The 13,401-nt window shown below is 45.9% G+C and overlaps 1 protein-coding gene across 1 annotated transcript in view; it reads left to right on the top strand.

Moving 5' to 3' along the window:
• Positions 1-13,401, top strand: part of SPRED2 (sprouty related EVH1 domain containing 2) — a 110,917-nt gene that overhangs the window by 21,143 nt on the left and 76,373 nt on the right. The gene's annotated exons all lie outside the window — the stretch shown is intronic.

Below are 13,401 nucleotides of genomic sequence, written 5' to 3'. Positions count from 1 at the left end.
AGGGGCACGGAGGGGGCACTTGTGGTGAAGAGCACTGGGTATTATATGGAAACCAACTTGACAATAAACTATAAATAAAAATAAAAATAAAAAATAGAATAAGAAAAAAAATGGGTATCTCCTACAGCTGCTGCTGATGACAGAAATTGAAAAACCTGAGAGAACTAACTCTTTAAGTTAGGAGTTACAGTAGGTCAGGAGCCTCAGCCGCTCGGTTTTCCACAGTGACGGGCTTTCCACAGCGAAGGTGCAGTGTGGCCTCCGGTCCTCCGCCGATGGCCCGCACCGCCCAGACCCTTCCGGACGCCAGCCAACGGGGCACCCCGCAGTGAGAACCACTCCTCAAAGGAGAGGTATGGAAGTGCAGCAGGCTCCTTCTGGTTTCTCTATCAACTCTGCATGAGGTCTCTCAGCCTGACTTCTCACCTCTAAAGGCCTCGTCCTTGGTGGGGGGAAGAGCTAGGTCCTCTTTTGATTTGATTTGGGAACCGTTTTTTAGTTAGGGGAAGAACGGGGATAGTGGGTGCAGGCCGTGACATAAAAAGAGAGAGACGCTGCCTGAGAAGGTACAATCAAATGCCACCAGCATGTCAAAGACCCCAACATGGGTGGGGCAGAGGGACAGCCCAGTAGAGTCTATTTGCAGATTCTCTAGCATCAGCACATGACTTACACCATTACTTTTTCATATTTAAAGCTGTTATTAGTCTGTATCAGGAAACAAAATTCCCATTACTAGCAGTGGGACTAATAAGTGAGGGTGTTCCTTTTTTTTTTTAAATGGTGTGCAAATTGCTAAGAGCTGTGTTCTAGGAAGGCAGGAGTGGCTTCTTGCTAGAAACCATAGGATTTAGACCAGCGCCGTCCAGTAGAAATATAACATGAGTCATGTAAGTAATTTTAGATGCTCTGGTAGCAGTGGTTTTTTTTTAAAGTAAATAAAAACAGGTGAAATTAATTTTAATTTTATTTAATCCAACGCATCTAAAAATTATTAGTGATGGGTGCCTGGGTGACTCAGTCGGTTGAGCATCTGACCCTTGATTTGGATCCCAGGTCAGGATCCCAGGGTCATGGTACTGAGCCCGTGTGGGGCTCTGCACTGTGTGAGCCTGCTGGAGATGCTTTCTGCCTCTGCCCCTCCCCTGCTCTTGGCCTGGCGCCCCCACACTCGCTCTCACTCTCAAAATAAAGACCTAAACTAAAAAAAAAAGTAATTCGTGAACTAGTCTACATTTTTTTCTATCACACATTTGAAACAGTGTTTTACGCCTGTGCCGCGTCTCGTTCGGACTGCTGTATTGCCCGTGTTCTGTAGGCACAGTGACTCGAGCCTGCTGTCACAGCTAGCGCACCCCCAGTCCATGGCAGGCCGCGGTGTGAACTCCACTCTGCTGCTCCACTAGGGATAAATTACCCGTACTTTCCCACGCCTCGCATATGAAATAGGGGCCATAATACCTACTTTCCTGGGCTATTTTAAGTATTAATTCATATGATGTATGTACATAAATTGATGGATCCATGAAGAGGTGCTCTGTAAATGTCATCTATGAATTTTGAGAGATAGCCACAGTTTATTGTGTAGGGTATGATTATGTAGGGTTATGATGAAAGCAAATATTAGGGCAATATTTATGGGCTGAAGAAGAATTGGAAAAAACCTGACCGATTCCTGGGCCTCGGGCCTTGGATCTTGTACACAGGCATAGGACGGGGGCTCTGGTTCTGGTCAGAGCAATTTGCTTACAGCCCTGTAACCAGTTCAGGGAAGAAGGCCTGGAGGGAATTGGTGTGGCATCATAAAAACCGGGTCTGCCTGAGAGGCAGGGGAGCCGGTTTCAAATTCTGACTACCCCTTATAGGGCATTTTTTAGCTTTCCAAACTTGGGCTTTTTCATCTGTTAACTGGTACTAGTAACACGAGGCTTGTGAGGATTCAGTTAGACACAGCACAAGGCAGTGACTGCTGTGGTGCCTGGCACATCTTAGGTACCCTAGACATTCCACGTGAATGTTGCTGGCATGCCGTTTGATCTCAAAGCCTTGTTGAGGGGGCCTGAGGGCTAAACACGAGGGAAGGATCATGGTCCTCTGATCAGCATGAAAGATGGAATCAGCAAGAGAGGGGCCCCTAAGACTGGCTGTGTGAGAAACTCTCCAACTCTCCCTGGAGCTGAAAGCAGACTGCTAAATCCTGTCTAAGCCAAGTGAATGGGCGTGGAGGATCTAGAACCACTCTCCATTTGGTTCATTGAGTACTAAGATTCTCCTAGACTGTGCCAAGGATTTGTGACTATGCAGGGTTCCAGAGGGGACTCTGGCAAAGAAACGGGAAAAAGGAAGAAGGGAGAGGCACAACATGGGTTGGCAGGATATTGGGGAGTTACCCTCCACACCTGGGCTAGGTCATAAACTTTTTGATAACATGTTTTTTCCCTGCTCCTTTTAGTTCTCTGGCTTCCTTGCCCAGCTTTCAATATTTTTCCTTGTTCATTCTGGAAAAGAAAATGACTACTAGAGCATTGCATACTCCCGTTTCATAGTATCTTAAGACGCTCCCAAGAGCCAAGGGGAGAACTATCCTCAGAATGGAGTTCTGGGGTTACCTGTGCTCCAAAGGCAAAGAACGAGAGGATACAGTGTCTTCAGAGGTACAAGGACAAGTGAGTGGACCAGCCAGGGAGAATAAGTACAAGTTGATCATTTAAGCAAACCAGACACCAGAATCGAGATTGGCAAAGCACATGAATGCCAGTGTGTGTGACAGTCACTGCACACAAAGACTCAGCATAAAAGTGCTCTAAATAGGTACCACCCCGCCCCTCCCCCGCCTTGAGCTGAGAGAAATTTTGCAAATGCCATACATCCACCTCTTTGGTTTACCAGCAGTTCTATTGCGTCTGCAGCCACGTTGCCATAGACTAGAGCCCCTCACACTGCATCTTTACTTAAGAAGGATCATTTCAATGGCCCTAAGATTATCATTTGATGGGTTTTCACTGCTTATGGTGTTTTCTTTGAATTCAGAAATAGTATTAATCTTATTCTGACCCACCCCTCCCTCATACAGATGTGAAGCCCTCTCAAGTTTCTCTTAAGAAGTCGTGATTTGAGAGTGTCCTCATTGTTAGCTCACATTAGCTATGAGGTCAGAGACTTTCTGTCCTGGGATTTTGAGCTGTCTGTAAAGGAGCCGAGTGTCCTGCTTAAGAAAGAGACCAAACGTTCCACTGCTCCGAGTGGTGTCCGGTGACTTGGACCAGAAGCCCGAGGGAGGCAGGTGGCATGGAGGAGAGCCCTGCTGCCTCGCTTGTGGGTTTGTGCCCTAAGGAAGTGGTGGCTCCCTTTATCAGGCCATTCTGGAGGAACAGGTTTGCTCCCAGCAAAGGAGAATTTGATGTTAACTATGTCCGGCCTGTCTCACACCTGCAGCAAGGACAGCTGATTTGCCTAGCACAAGGAAGGTGAAATAACCCATTCTGAACTTCGTGTTCCTCCTTGCCCCCATCTTCCATTCCCCACAAACCACCCCCACCCCTAGCAAATCCTCCCCAGAGATTAAAAAGTCGGGACATTTCAGGTATGGTGCACAGAAAGGATAATGACTGGCTTCATTTCCACAACCATTTAGGCCCCTGTCTGCCTTTCTAAAAAGCTTCTTGCAGCCTGGGGGATTAACAGGTGCCCTGACAGGAGCAGGTAGAACTGAGGTCCCCCTGAGCAAAACAAAGCTCTTTGATAGAAGGGAAGGGGGAAGGGGACACATGGCTGGGTTGCTGCTTTTAACATTTCAATCTATTTTTCATGACCACCGTGAAGAGTGAGTTATAAGGAGAGTGTTGGAGGATCGGAACGTTTGTGGGTGTAGGTTTAGGTGATAAGGACTAGGAAATTTTGTTTGCTCCTTTTCTCTGGGGGCACAGGCTCAGGTTTTCTGCCTCTGGGATGGTGATGTGGCTCTGGTATTTTGCCCTCGGCGGAGGTCCTTGCTCTTCTAACTTACGAGCTCTCCAAGGGGTGTCCACCGACAACACCTTGGCCAGAAGCACTGTGTTACAGATGAGGGTGCTGAGGCGTGGGGGTTAAACCCCCCATAGTTGGGTAGCAAGAGTGTGGTGACCCGGCCGTTTTCCCTTCCCATGGGGACCATCCAGATGAATCCCTGGAAGAAAGAGTTGGGGGTGTGCTGCCCATTGAAGGGGGTCAGCTTTGGGTATTTGTTTGGAATTTGGAAGAGTTCCTGAAGGAAAGGGCAGTGGTCACTCAACAAAAAGACCTTGGGTCTCCTGGAACAGGAGTGCTCCAGGGAGGCGGGGGAGGAGGGTGGATGAGCCTGAGGATTTGTGGAGGAGCTCAGATGTAGCTGCTTAAATTAGTTCAAAGTGAGAAATGTAATTACTATACTTGCTCCAACCAAATGTCTGAACATTGTTATAAAATGAGGTGTAATCACAGAAAAGAAGATTGCAGCGTGGCCTTACTCCCACAAAATAGCCTTTGTGTTCTCTGGAGCCCTGCGGCGCTGATTAATCTTTTGGGTGCGTATTTAAGTCCCATTAAGTTCAGGTGTGTGTATTGCAAGTAATTGAGGAATTTTGTCCTGCTCATTTGGACATTCACAATTTTCATTTGTAACCGGTTTGTGACGAAGGAAAAAAGAATCACCATAAAACATTTTAGTGGAATATTTGAAGTCAAAATAAAGAGATCTAAGCCAGAGGAAAAACTGAAGATGATTTATAGCCACTGGCCCTTGTTAACTGCTATTTACATGACAAAATAAAACATGAAAAAGATACCTCAGTAACTCCTCACAAAACTTCCTCTATTAGTGTTTTGTCCACCAAGCTGAAAGTGCTGTAAGGAGGCAAATGGAGCCCAGATTCTGCCATTTGTTAGTCATGAGTCCTAGAGACTCATGACTACAAGCCTTAGTTTTCTCTTCTGGAAAATGGGCTGATGTATGCACGGTTACATGAGATAGCACCTTAGCACAGAAGAAAGCACAAAGGCTGAATGTTAGCAAGCTGTCATTATTGTAATTATTCTAATCATGTTTATAAAATTGTGTTTAGAACACAAGTAGAACCAAAGAAAGTAGGGAACGCAAGGTCTATTAAGGAGCACATACCCAGAGCTGAGTTTGGTTCTACAGAGGTTTCCTGCGCCCGTTGTTGGGGAAGGAGGGGTTCATTTGGCAGAAGGAAAGGGTGATATCCCAGCTGGGGAAGTGGGTGCATGGTTTGACTGAGCGTGCGTTTGTTAGAACTGGATGTGTGGTTTTGTAGTCTTCTTTGCCTGATGAGTGCTTCTCCATGATCTTGTGTCCCACACCTGGGTCTGTCGACTCGCCAGCCCCCAGAGACTTAAGGGCTACTCTGTGCACAGCAGGGTCTGGTTCTGGGAGGTCAGGCCAATTGCCTGTTTTGTTCATTGTGTGCAGCGCCCTGTTGATAGGAGCCCAGCAGTATCTGCCGAATAATTGACTAGGGGTAGAGTATGAGTGAATATCTACATTATTATACGTGCTTCTTGAGAAAACTCCGAGAAAATTGGCATTGCTGAGACAGTCTAGCCATCCAATAAACAGAGAAGAGGCATTTCAAACATTTAGTTTGGTCATAGTCGAGTTGTATATACTTGTGTTTATGCCTATGTACCATGCAGTTTATTAATATATTTAATATATGTGATTAATTTTGCAAATATATTTGATTACAGGTTTTAACTCCATTTGCCAGTGCTGCCTGCCTGCACACAACCCTTAAAACAACTAAGGGGGACTTTAGTATCAACATCCCTTTTTCGGAAACTGGTGCTGCTGCTTCTGGAAGTCAGGTGTTGAAAGTATTCCCCTGATTATCGCAGGGACAGACCAGTGCTGGGAGGTCCAGACGCCCCTAGACCGGGGCTTTGCTGTACGTGTGCATCACTCGGGGTTTGCTGAGCTCCAGGTTCCCGTTCAGCGGGTCTGGGGGGAAGGGGCTCACAGTGCATTTCTGGTAAGTTTTCTGGTGCCGCTACTGCTGCTCTCTTGGGACCATACTTCGAGCGAGGCACAAGACTTCAATCGTCTTTAGTATTTTGAAGTTTTCCTTTGTGTTCCAAAGATGTCTAGCAGATCTTATTCTAAATGTTGAGTTTTCTATACTTAATCTCTTCTGGAAATAGCTGTTTCCCTAGGAGGGCCATTGTTTCATTTGCACATGGTTAATACAGCCCTGCCAAATACAGTGCTCCTAGAAGCTTGGACGCTTCAGGATTCGCAGTAAACCTTAGTGAAGGCTGATGCTTTGTTTTTGGCCTTGGGGAATGTATTTGGACTTCTGGATGTAAATCAAATGTTACTTGTGGCAGTGTCGGCAAAAAGGATGGATTGTGCCAGTAAAGTTCTTGGGTAGAGGTGTGAAATGCCCCGAACACGGTAGATTCATTTTTATTTTTCAGTTTGACCAAATGTGCTCCTTGTTGTCTAACCTTTTTTGGTTAACACTGAATCACACTTTCTGTAGTCTTGCAGAAGAACCTTAATTACAGTTCTTTGCATGTCTGTACCATGCCTATTGATTCTTAATAATTTCTGTATTTTTAGAGAATTTCCTCAGATGCAACCACTTGATGGAATTCCGTTACTCTAATTCAGGCAATAATCTAGGTGTGAGTTTTAACCTCTAGTTTGTCTTAAGATGCAGTGATTGCATAGTGAACTCTGGTAGGAATTACTACTGTTCATTCACTAAGGCTTCGCCTCCTAGACGCTGGAACATGCAGGGGCTCACACCTGCCCTCGCTGGCGCCCGGCCTGCCTGAGTGGTAACTAGTCCCATGGCCTTGCACACCGTCTGTGTGCGGATGACTCAACAGATTGATTTCTCCAGGCTGGCCATTCCCAGAAATCCTGGTTGGTATAGGTATTGCCACATGGCTGTCTAGCACGCATCTAAACTGAAATGTCCAAAACAACTTCTTTTCCCTGAAAAGTGGGCAGCCCACTCCTGTGACCTTCCCCATCTTGACAAATGACACCACCATTCACTCAGTGGTCCAGATCCCTAATCTAATGGTATCTTTGATCCCACTTTCCTCTAACGCCTGTTCACATTAATTCGTTGACAAAATGGGTGTTCCTCCACAACAAAATAAATTGTCCCTTTTTCTCTTTGCAGTTACTTCCTTTGGTCAGGCTGCACAATCTCTCCCCTGAAGCATTGCTGGAGCTCTCTGGCACTCTACCTCACTCTTGCCCCTGTATGATACATTTCCAGCAGAGTATTCAAATGATCTTTACAGAAACCACCTTGTTTCATGTCTCTAGTTCCCTGGGAACTCCTGACCTGCTTTACCAATCCTTGGATTCTTGCATCAGCCTGAATCGATCCTTCTCCTCATCTGGTACCATTCTCTTGCAAACCAGGCCAGTTCTTTTCTTGTCTCAGGGTCTTTGCATTGGCCATTCCTTCCAACTAAAATGCTGTTCCTCCTGCCCTTCCCATCACTGGTCTTTCTTCAGAATTGAATCTGACTTTAAATGGCAGCTCCTCTGGGCTGCCTTCCCTGACCCTAGTCACCCTGTTACATCACTCAGTTTTAAATTTGTGCAGGACTTCATTTAACCACTCTCTGTTGAGTTATGTGTTCATGGTCTGTCTTCATATTCATGAACAGGAGGAACCTCCTTTGTCTTTTCTCTAGTATGTAATAGTGCCTAGAAAGTACTTGAATATAGTAGAATCTTAAATATTTGTTGACTAAATGAATGTCTTTATCTTGAATGCAAAACACTTTAGAGTTCTACTAGTGGTGGTATTTATTTACTACTGTTGGGGCAAAATGTAAAATAATTAAATATTTATTACTAAAGAGTTTTTTCTTGCTTTGCTTTGTTGCATTATAAGGAAGAAACTTCCAGGGTCAGCAACTGATCCTCTAAATTCCTAGGAAACCACTGTGCCTTTAGAATTACCTAAAATAATAATAACAACAGATGCTTGTGTGTTTTAATACTCTTGAGTTGCAATTAATAATCTGTGGGAGGTCTAAATGTTAGCATTTTGTTAATTAAAATATTGATCCACCATTTTTTTTTTTGCAAATACTTCCTGAGCTCTTGCTACGATGCCAGAAGCAGGAGGGAAAATGGTAGGAGATATGGTGACTGACTTTAGAATTCTGCTTATAAACATTTAGTTGTTAATTTGTGATTGAATGTAGTAAATTGAACAGGTGTATATATCTCTGCTTCTCCCAAAGCTCTAATAAAATGACAGTAAGGAATAAACAGTATAAACCCAGAAATCTCCAAAAGAGATCGGGGCCAAATTTTGCAAGGTGGAATGCCACTGCCTGAAGGCTGGTGGCGAGAGCAGAGAAGGCTGGAACCGAACGGCATGCGGGGGGTGGGGGGGTGCACAGTTGGGGGTGGGATAGATGGGAGTTTTTGCTACAGAAGGCAGGGATTCCAGATATAGTCCAAGCCAAAAACAGGGAGTAGAACGGTCAGTTAGAGCAAGGGGGAAAGAAAAAGAGAACACCATGAAAATTGAGGGAACAGGGTCCAACACAGAACCCAGAAATGAAGGGAAGAATCCAGCAATACAGCTACACACTTAGGCCCTAAGAGCAGCTCATCTAGGTGACAGGGATACAGGACAGGTGGTCCCAGAAGGGATGGCACTAAGAGAAAAATGCTTTTGATCCTGTCCAGAGAATGCTTTCCAGCTCTGGCCCAGTTGGTAGATGAAATAGTGATTGATGCCTAGGAAACTGAGCACAAGGAGGCCATTTTTAATGTAGGAACAAAAAGTTACAAAAAAGTTGTAACTATCAAATTTTACAAGGTCAACTCTAAATATATAATTTTATTAATTAATTTAATTAAAATGTCATATAACTATTCAAAAAAGGTGTGAGGAGAATTGTGGAGGAATCAGGGTACTAGGAGAGCACTAAACCTGAGAAAGCCAGTAGATAAGCACTAGCATTGACCTCAGAAGGGTTGTGTGTCCGTGGCTGTATTGGAAAAGTAGTCACACCTGTATCTTCTACAGTGCAGGGCCCGGCCCTTCCTTTGGAGGAAGTGACATGCCTAAAGTCTAGCTAAGATTTGTCTTCAGTTGCCAATCTAGTTAGAAAGGCCAGAGTCTGTGAATTAAATATGATTACAAATTACCTTGTATTGTGAGCAGAGGGCCAAAAAGATGACAAGAAACACGAGGACTTTGATGGAGGGAAAGGTGAGCTTATCCTGGTTCAGGCAGTTCCAGGAAGCTTCACAGAAGAGAAAGGAATTGAGCTTTGCTTTGATGGCAGTCCCTCAGTAGGGTTTAGTAAAAGGAAAAGAGCTGGATCTGAGCCCACTCTGGTTGCCAGTGACAAAAGTCAACACTGTCATTTGTTCAAGATGGCGGTCGGGAGGGCTGGACTTCTTTGGCACTATCACTGACTGATATGTGGCAGGATTGGGTTATCTTCAGGATTCCCGTCAGTGTTGGGGTCCGGGAAGGTCATATAAGATCGTATAAGGCTGGTGAATGGGGGTGCCAAGATGTAGTACGCATCTTTTTATCTATTAGAATTTTCCTACTTCAGTATTTCATTCAAAACAAAGAGAAAAGTCAAGTCTTTTTCCTTTTTTCTTTTCTGATGGCCATGACTGAATTTTTCTTGCATGAACGGTTCTTGTGTTCTTATTTAAAAGAAGAATTTGGCATATGGCAGACCTCTTCAAGCTATCTTTAGTTGGTTGTGGGGTGTAAGTGATTAAGAATGCAGCTGTACTTGCTACCAACACATGCTTTTAAGGAGCGAACTGCTAGGCAGACGGGCCTGGTTAGAAGTTTAGAATAGCCTCTTGGGATCAAAGATCTAATTTTTCAAGTGCATGATTGTCAAGAGTCCCTCCCCTCAGGACTGAAGCATTGAGGGCTGTTTGTGCCCAGAGGCAGCATGACTTATTTGTTTAAAATGGCGGCCACTCTTGGCTCTGGAGAGGCACCATGCTTCACTTGGAGTAGACAGGAGGAGGCTGACTTCACTTTACTTTGTATAGTTTGGCTTCATTGCTCCTTTGGAATAAAACATTCTTTACTTCTCCAGTGTGTCTCAGGACAAATCCATCTCTGTCCTTGTGGCTCAGTTACACTGTGGTGCTGGGTCCTTAGTCTTCAAAGCTTGGAACTCCCTCTTGCCTCTCCTCCAAAAATTTGTTCTTTCACTTAGCAAATATTTACCAACTTTCTGCCACATGCAGGACTGTGTGGAGAGCACAGAGATGAATCAGACACGGGCCTGTCCACAAATGTCCTCAGTTAAATAGAGGACGTCTTGCAGTAGGGCAGCCACACGGCAGCTTTTACCATGAAGTGCCCAAGAACAGTGCCATATGCTAGAGGTGCTTGGAAGGGCAAGGAGATGAGTTAGATAGGTGGGTTTCAAGTAAACCCCTCCTGGAGAGGGTGACGTTTGAGTTGAACCTTGAAGGACAGGCGTAGCCCTGCAGAGAGGAGGTGTTTTAGGCAGAGGTATATGGCACGTGAGCCCCAAAGCAAGAGAGGATATTGGAGAATTGGAAGAAAGAGCAATCTGTGCTTCTGCCGTTCTCCCGGTACCCCAGGCACTTGCCTGAGGTGTCACTGTGGCTATCTCATTTAATCCTAATAGCAACTTTTTTCTTGCTAAGAAAACTAAGGCCTGGAGCATTTAAATCACTTGCCTGACAAAGCTCCTAAGTAGGAAATGAGTGGGGATTTGAACCCAAGACAGTCGATCTAAACTGTTAGCTTCTTGGATGGAGCAGGCATTACCTTAAGCAAAAGATAATTTGAAGGGAAAAGGAGTGGCTTGGGGCAGATGGAAGAAAGAACCTTGAATGCTGGGCTCAATACTCGGTAAGCTGCAGGGAGCCATTGAAGGCGGTTAATGGGGTGTGATGTGGCCCCAGCAGGGCTGCTAACGCTAAGGCAAAGAGATCTGAGTTCCTCACTATGTGCCAGACACTATGCCAGGTGCCTGATACCCCTAATGCCAGTTAGTGGACCTAACAGCGCTGGGACATAGGTGCTCTGGATGCCCCCTTCTACCCTTAAGGAAACAGTTGAAGTTGAGTGTTAAGTGACTTGCCAGAAGTGAAATAGAGAATGGTGTGCAAGATAGACTTGAGGTGAGAGGCAGGGAAACCAGTTGGCTACCACAGGAGCCCATGGGAGACGGAGGTGATGCTGGGAGGGGAGGAGAGGGAGCAGTGGGGGTGACAGGATGGGGGTTCAGCTAAACGATGTGAAAGAGTTGGTATGGCAAGTTTCTAACTTCCATCTTGTGGGGCGCAGATAATGGGAGGCCCCTAGGGCAGTGGGAGCAGAAGAGTGAGCCAGTTGCCTTCCTTTCCAACCCCACAGAGGATATGAGAGGTCAGGTTGGGACGGTCTGCCCACAGTAGGGGCAGAGGCCCCTGAGGATTGGACTTGGCGATGGTAAAGGGCATAAGGGTTAGAAGTGGTCAGGGAAGAGCGTGGAGGATGGGGAGCTGGGGCCACAGGCTTGCAGCGCTCAGCACTTCTATCTGAGGCTGGAGAAGAACCTGGGACAAAACGAAGGAGGTCGTGGAGGGGCACGTGGAGGGGCAGACAAGGCAGGGTTTTCTCAGGAGGGGCCTGTGGGGAGAACCTGCCCAATGTGGCAAAGGCCTGGTCATAGACCTCTCTGAACCTTTTATACTTGCTGCTAGAGTCAACCCTAACCCGAGGCAGTCTCTCATTTTCCTTGTTCAGAAAACAAATAAAGATCCTACGATTGGTATAGATTTGCCTAGGAAAACGACATGGGAGCAACGTAACGTGAAAATGTAGTGCTTCAGAATTTTTTTCAGATCATACAAAGGGAAGAAACCCTGGTGGCTAGTACTTGGATATCGAGTCCTTTGCATTCCACTTTCTTTGAGTCTTAACTGTGATCAGAACAGGCTTGGTGTGCCGGAAAATTGAGATCACAAGCAAGGTACCTCAGGGCCCCCAGCAGTCCTAGTTTTGGAAGCACCCAAGTGCACGGAGGCGTGGGACTGAGGTGCACGCGTGTTGGAAGGAGGCCTGCCCGCACGCGTGTTGAGCACATGCGGACGGGTGTACCCCTCTCTTCCAGCGGCTCGGGGGATGCTTCATCACATGTCTGTGAAAGAAATCAGTCTTGTAAATACAGTGTGTGTTCCTCAGACTTGGCCCAGAGGTAACTCTGGGTTTGGGGGTTTATTAAGGCCTCTTTGAAATAGAAAGTCTGTTAAGGCCTTGTTTGGGGCCCATCATGACAGCCTCCAGTTTCCCTCAGACGAGAGGCCTGTGCAGGGCATCCGCAGCCACCCGCTGTGTATGACCAGCCTGTAAAAGCAGAAGTCTTTCCCAGAAGCCTGTGAACTTTAAAAAAGCAGGGATTTGTCTGCAGATTCCTCTTTCCAAACCTGATGACATGTAATCACTTAGTTGTTCAACTGTGGTTGATCGATTTCTAGGAGATTAGCTACGTGGAGGAAATGAGAATTTAAATTGTTTGTTGGACTTTAAAATTTTTTACCTATGAGGAGACCTCTCCTTCCCTGGTGCCTACGGTGCAGGGAAAGCTTTGTTCCCGAGAAGCAGGCACTACTGGTGGACCTTGTGCACTTTGCTTCCCTGGGTTACTGGTGGCACATTCTAAGTGCTCACAACAGTTTTTCCCTTGTGTGGTTCTCTGCCAGTTCTAGAGAAGAAGAGCGCAGGTTGGGAGGTAAGAAGCTTGCTCAGGATGCCCCAGCCGGTAAGTGCCTGAGCTGGGATTGGAACCCACATTCCTCTGAATGCACCATGGCTTTCGGCTTTCATTAGCAGGAGTAGTCTGAGGATTGGCAGTGGCAGTTACTGAATGAATAAATGAATTCTCAAAAAAAAAAAAAGAAAGAAAGAAAAAGAAAAATCGTCTATATGCCCTGTCGTATGAGAATATTTGAGGTACTCTTTGGAGAAGGGGCCCACAGACCAGGAGCCCCCCAAAAAGCATCCTTCTATCTGGTAAATCCCTTTATTCTTATGTTGATTATGCAAAGGAAAAGGAAACACAGACTATGATTCCTCAGCATATAGGGACGGGTAAAACTGCCCTCTTCTTCGGCTCTGGGTAAGGAGGTAGGAGTTAGAGATGGGGCCGGAAGAGCAGGTTCAGGAGAGGGGCCACCTTTCCCCCACATCACCACAGTAGTTCTGCAGCTGTGTGTGTGTGTCTCAGGTGGGGGAGGCTTGTGCAGTATTATTTGGGATAACATGCAGCTTCGTTTTATCTCTGTAGCAATAACTTGGTGTAAGGAAAATAGCTAGTTCCGCTCTTTTGCCTTTTGAAACAGAGGCAGAGAGATCTGTTTTAAACTCTTGACAGGCCCTT

The sequence above is a fragment of the Suricata suricatta genome, chromosome 4, assembly GCF_006229205.1.
Source record: "Suricata suricatta isolate VVHF042 chromosome 4, meerkat_22Aug2017_6uvM2_HiC, whole genome shotgun sequence".
Taxonomy (NCBI): domain Eukaryota; kingdom Metazoa; phylum Chordata; class Mammalia; order Carnivora; family Herpestidae; genus Suricata; species Suricata suricatta.
Note: the sequence above shows the minus strand (reverse complement) of the source record. Positions and strands in the feature narration are given on the sequence as shown.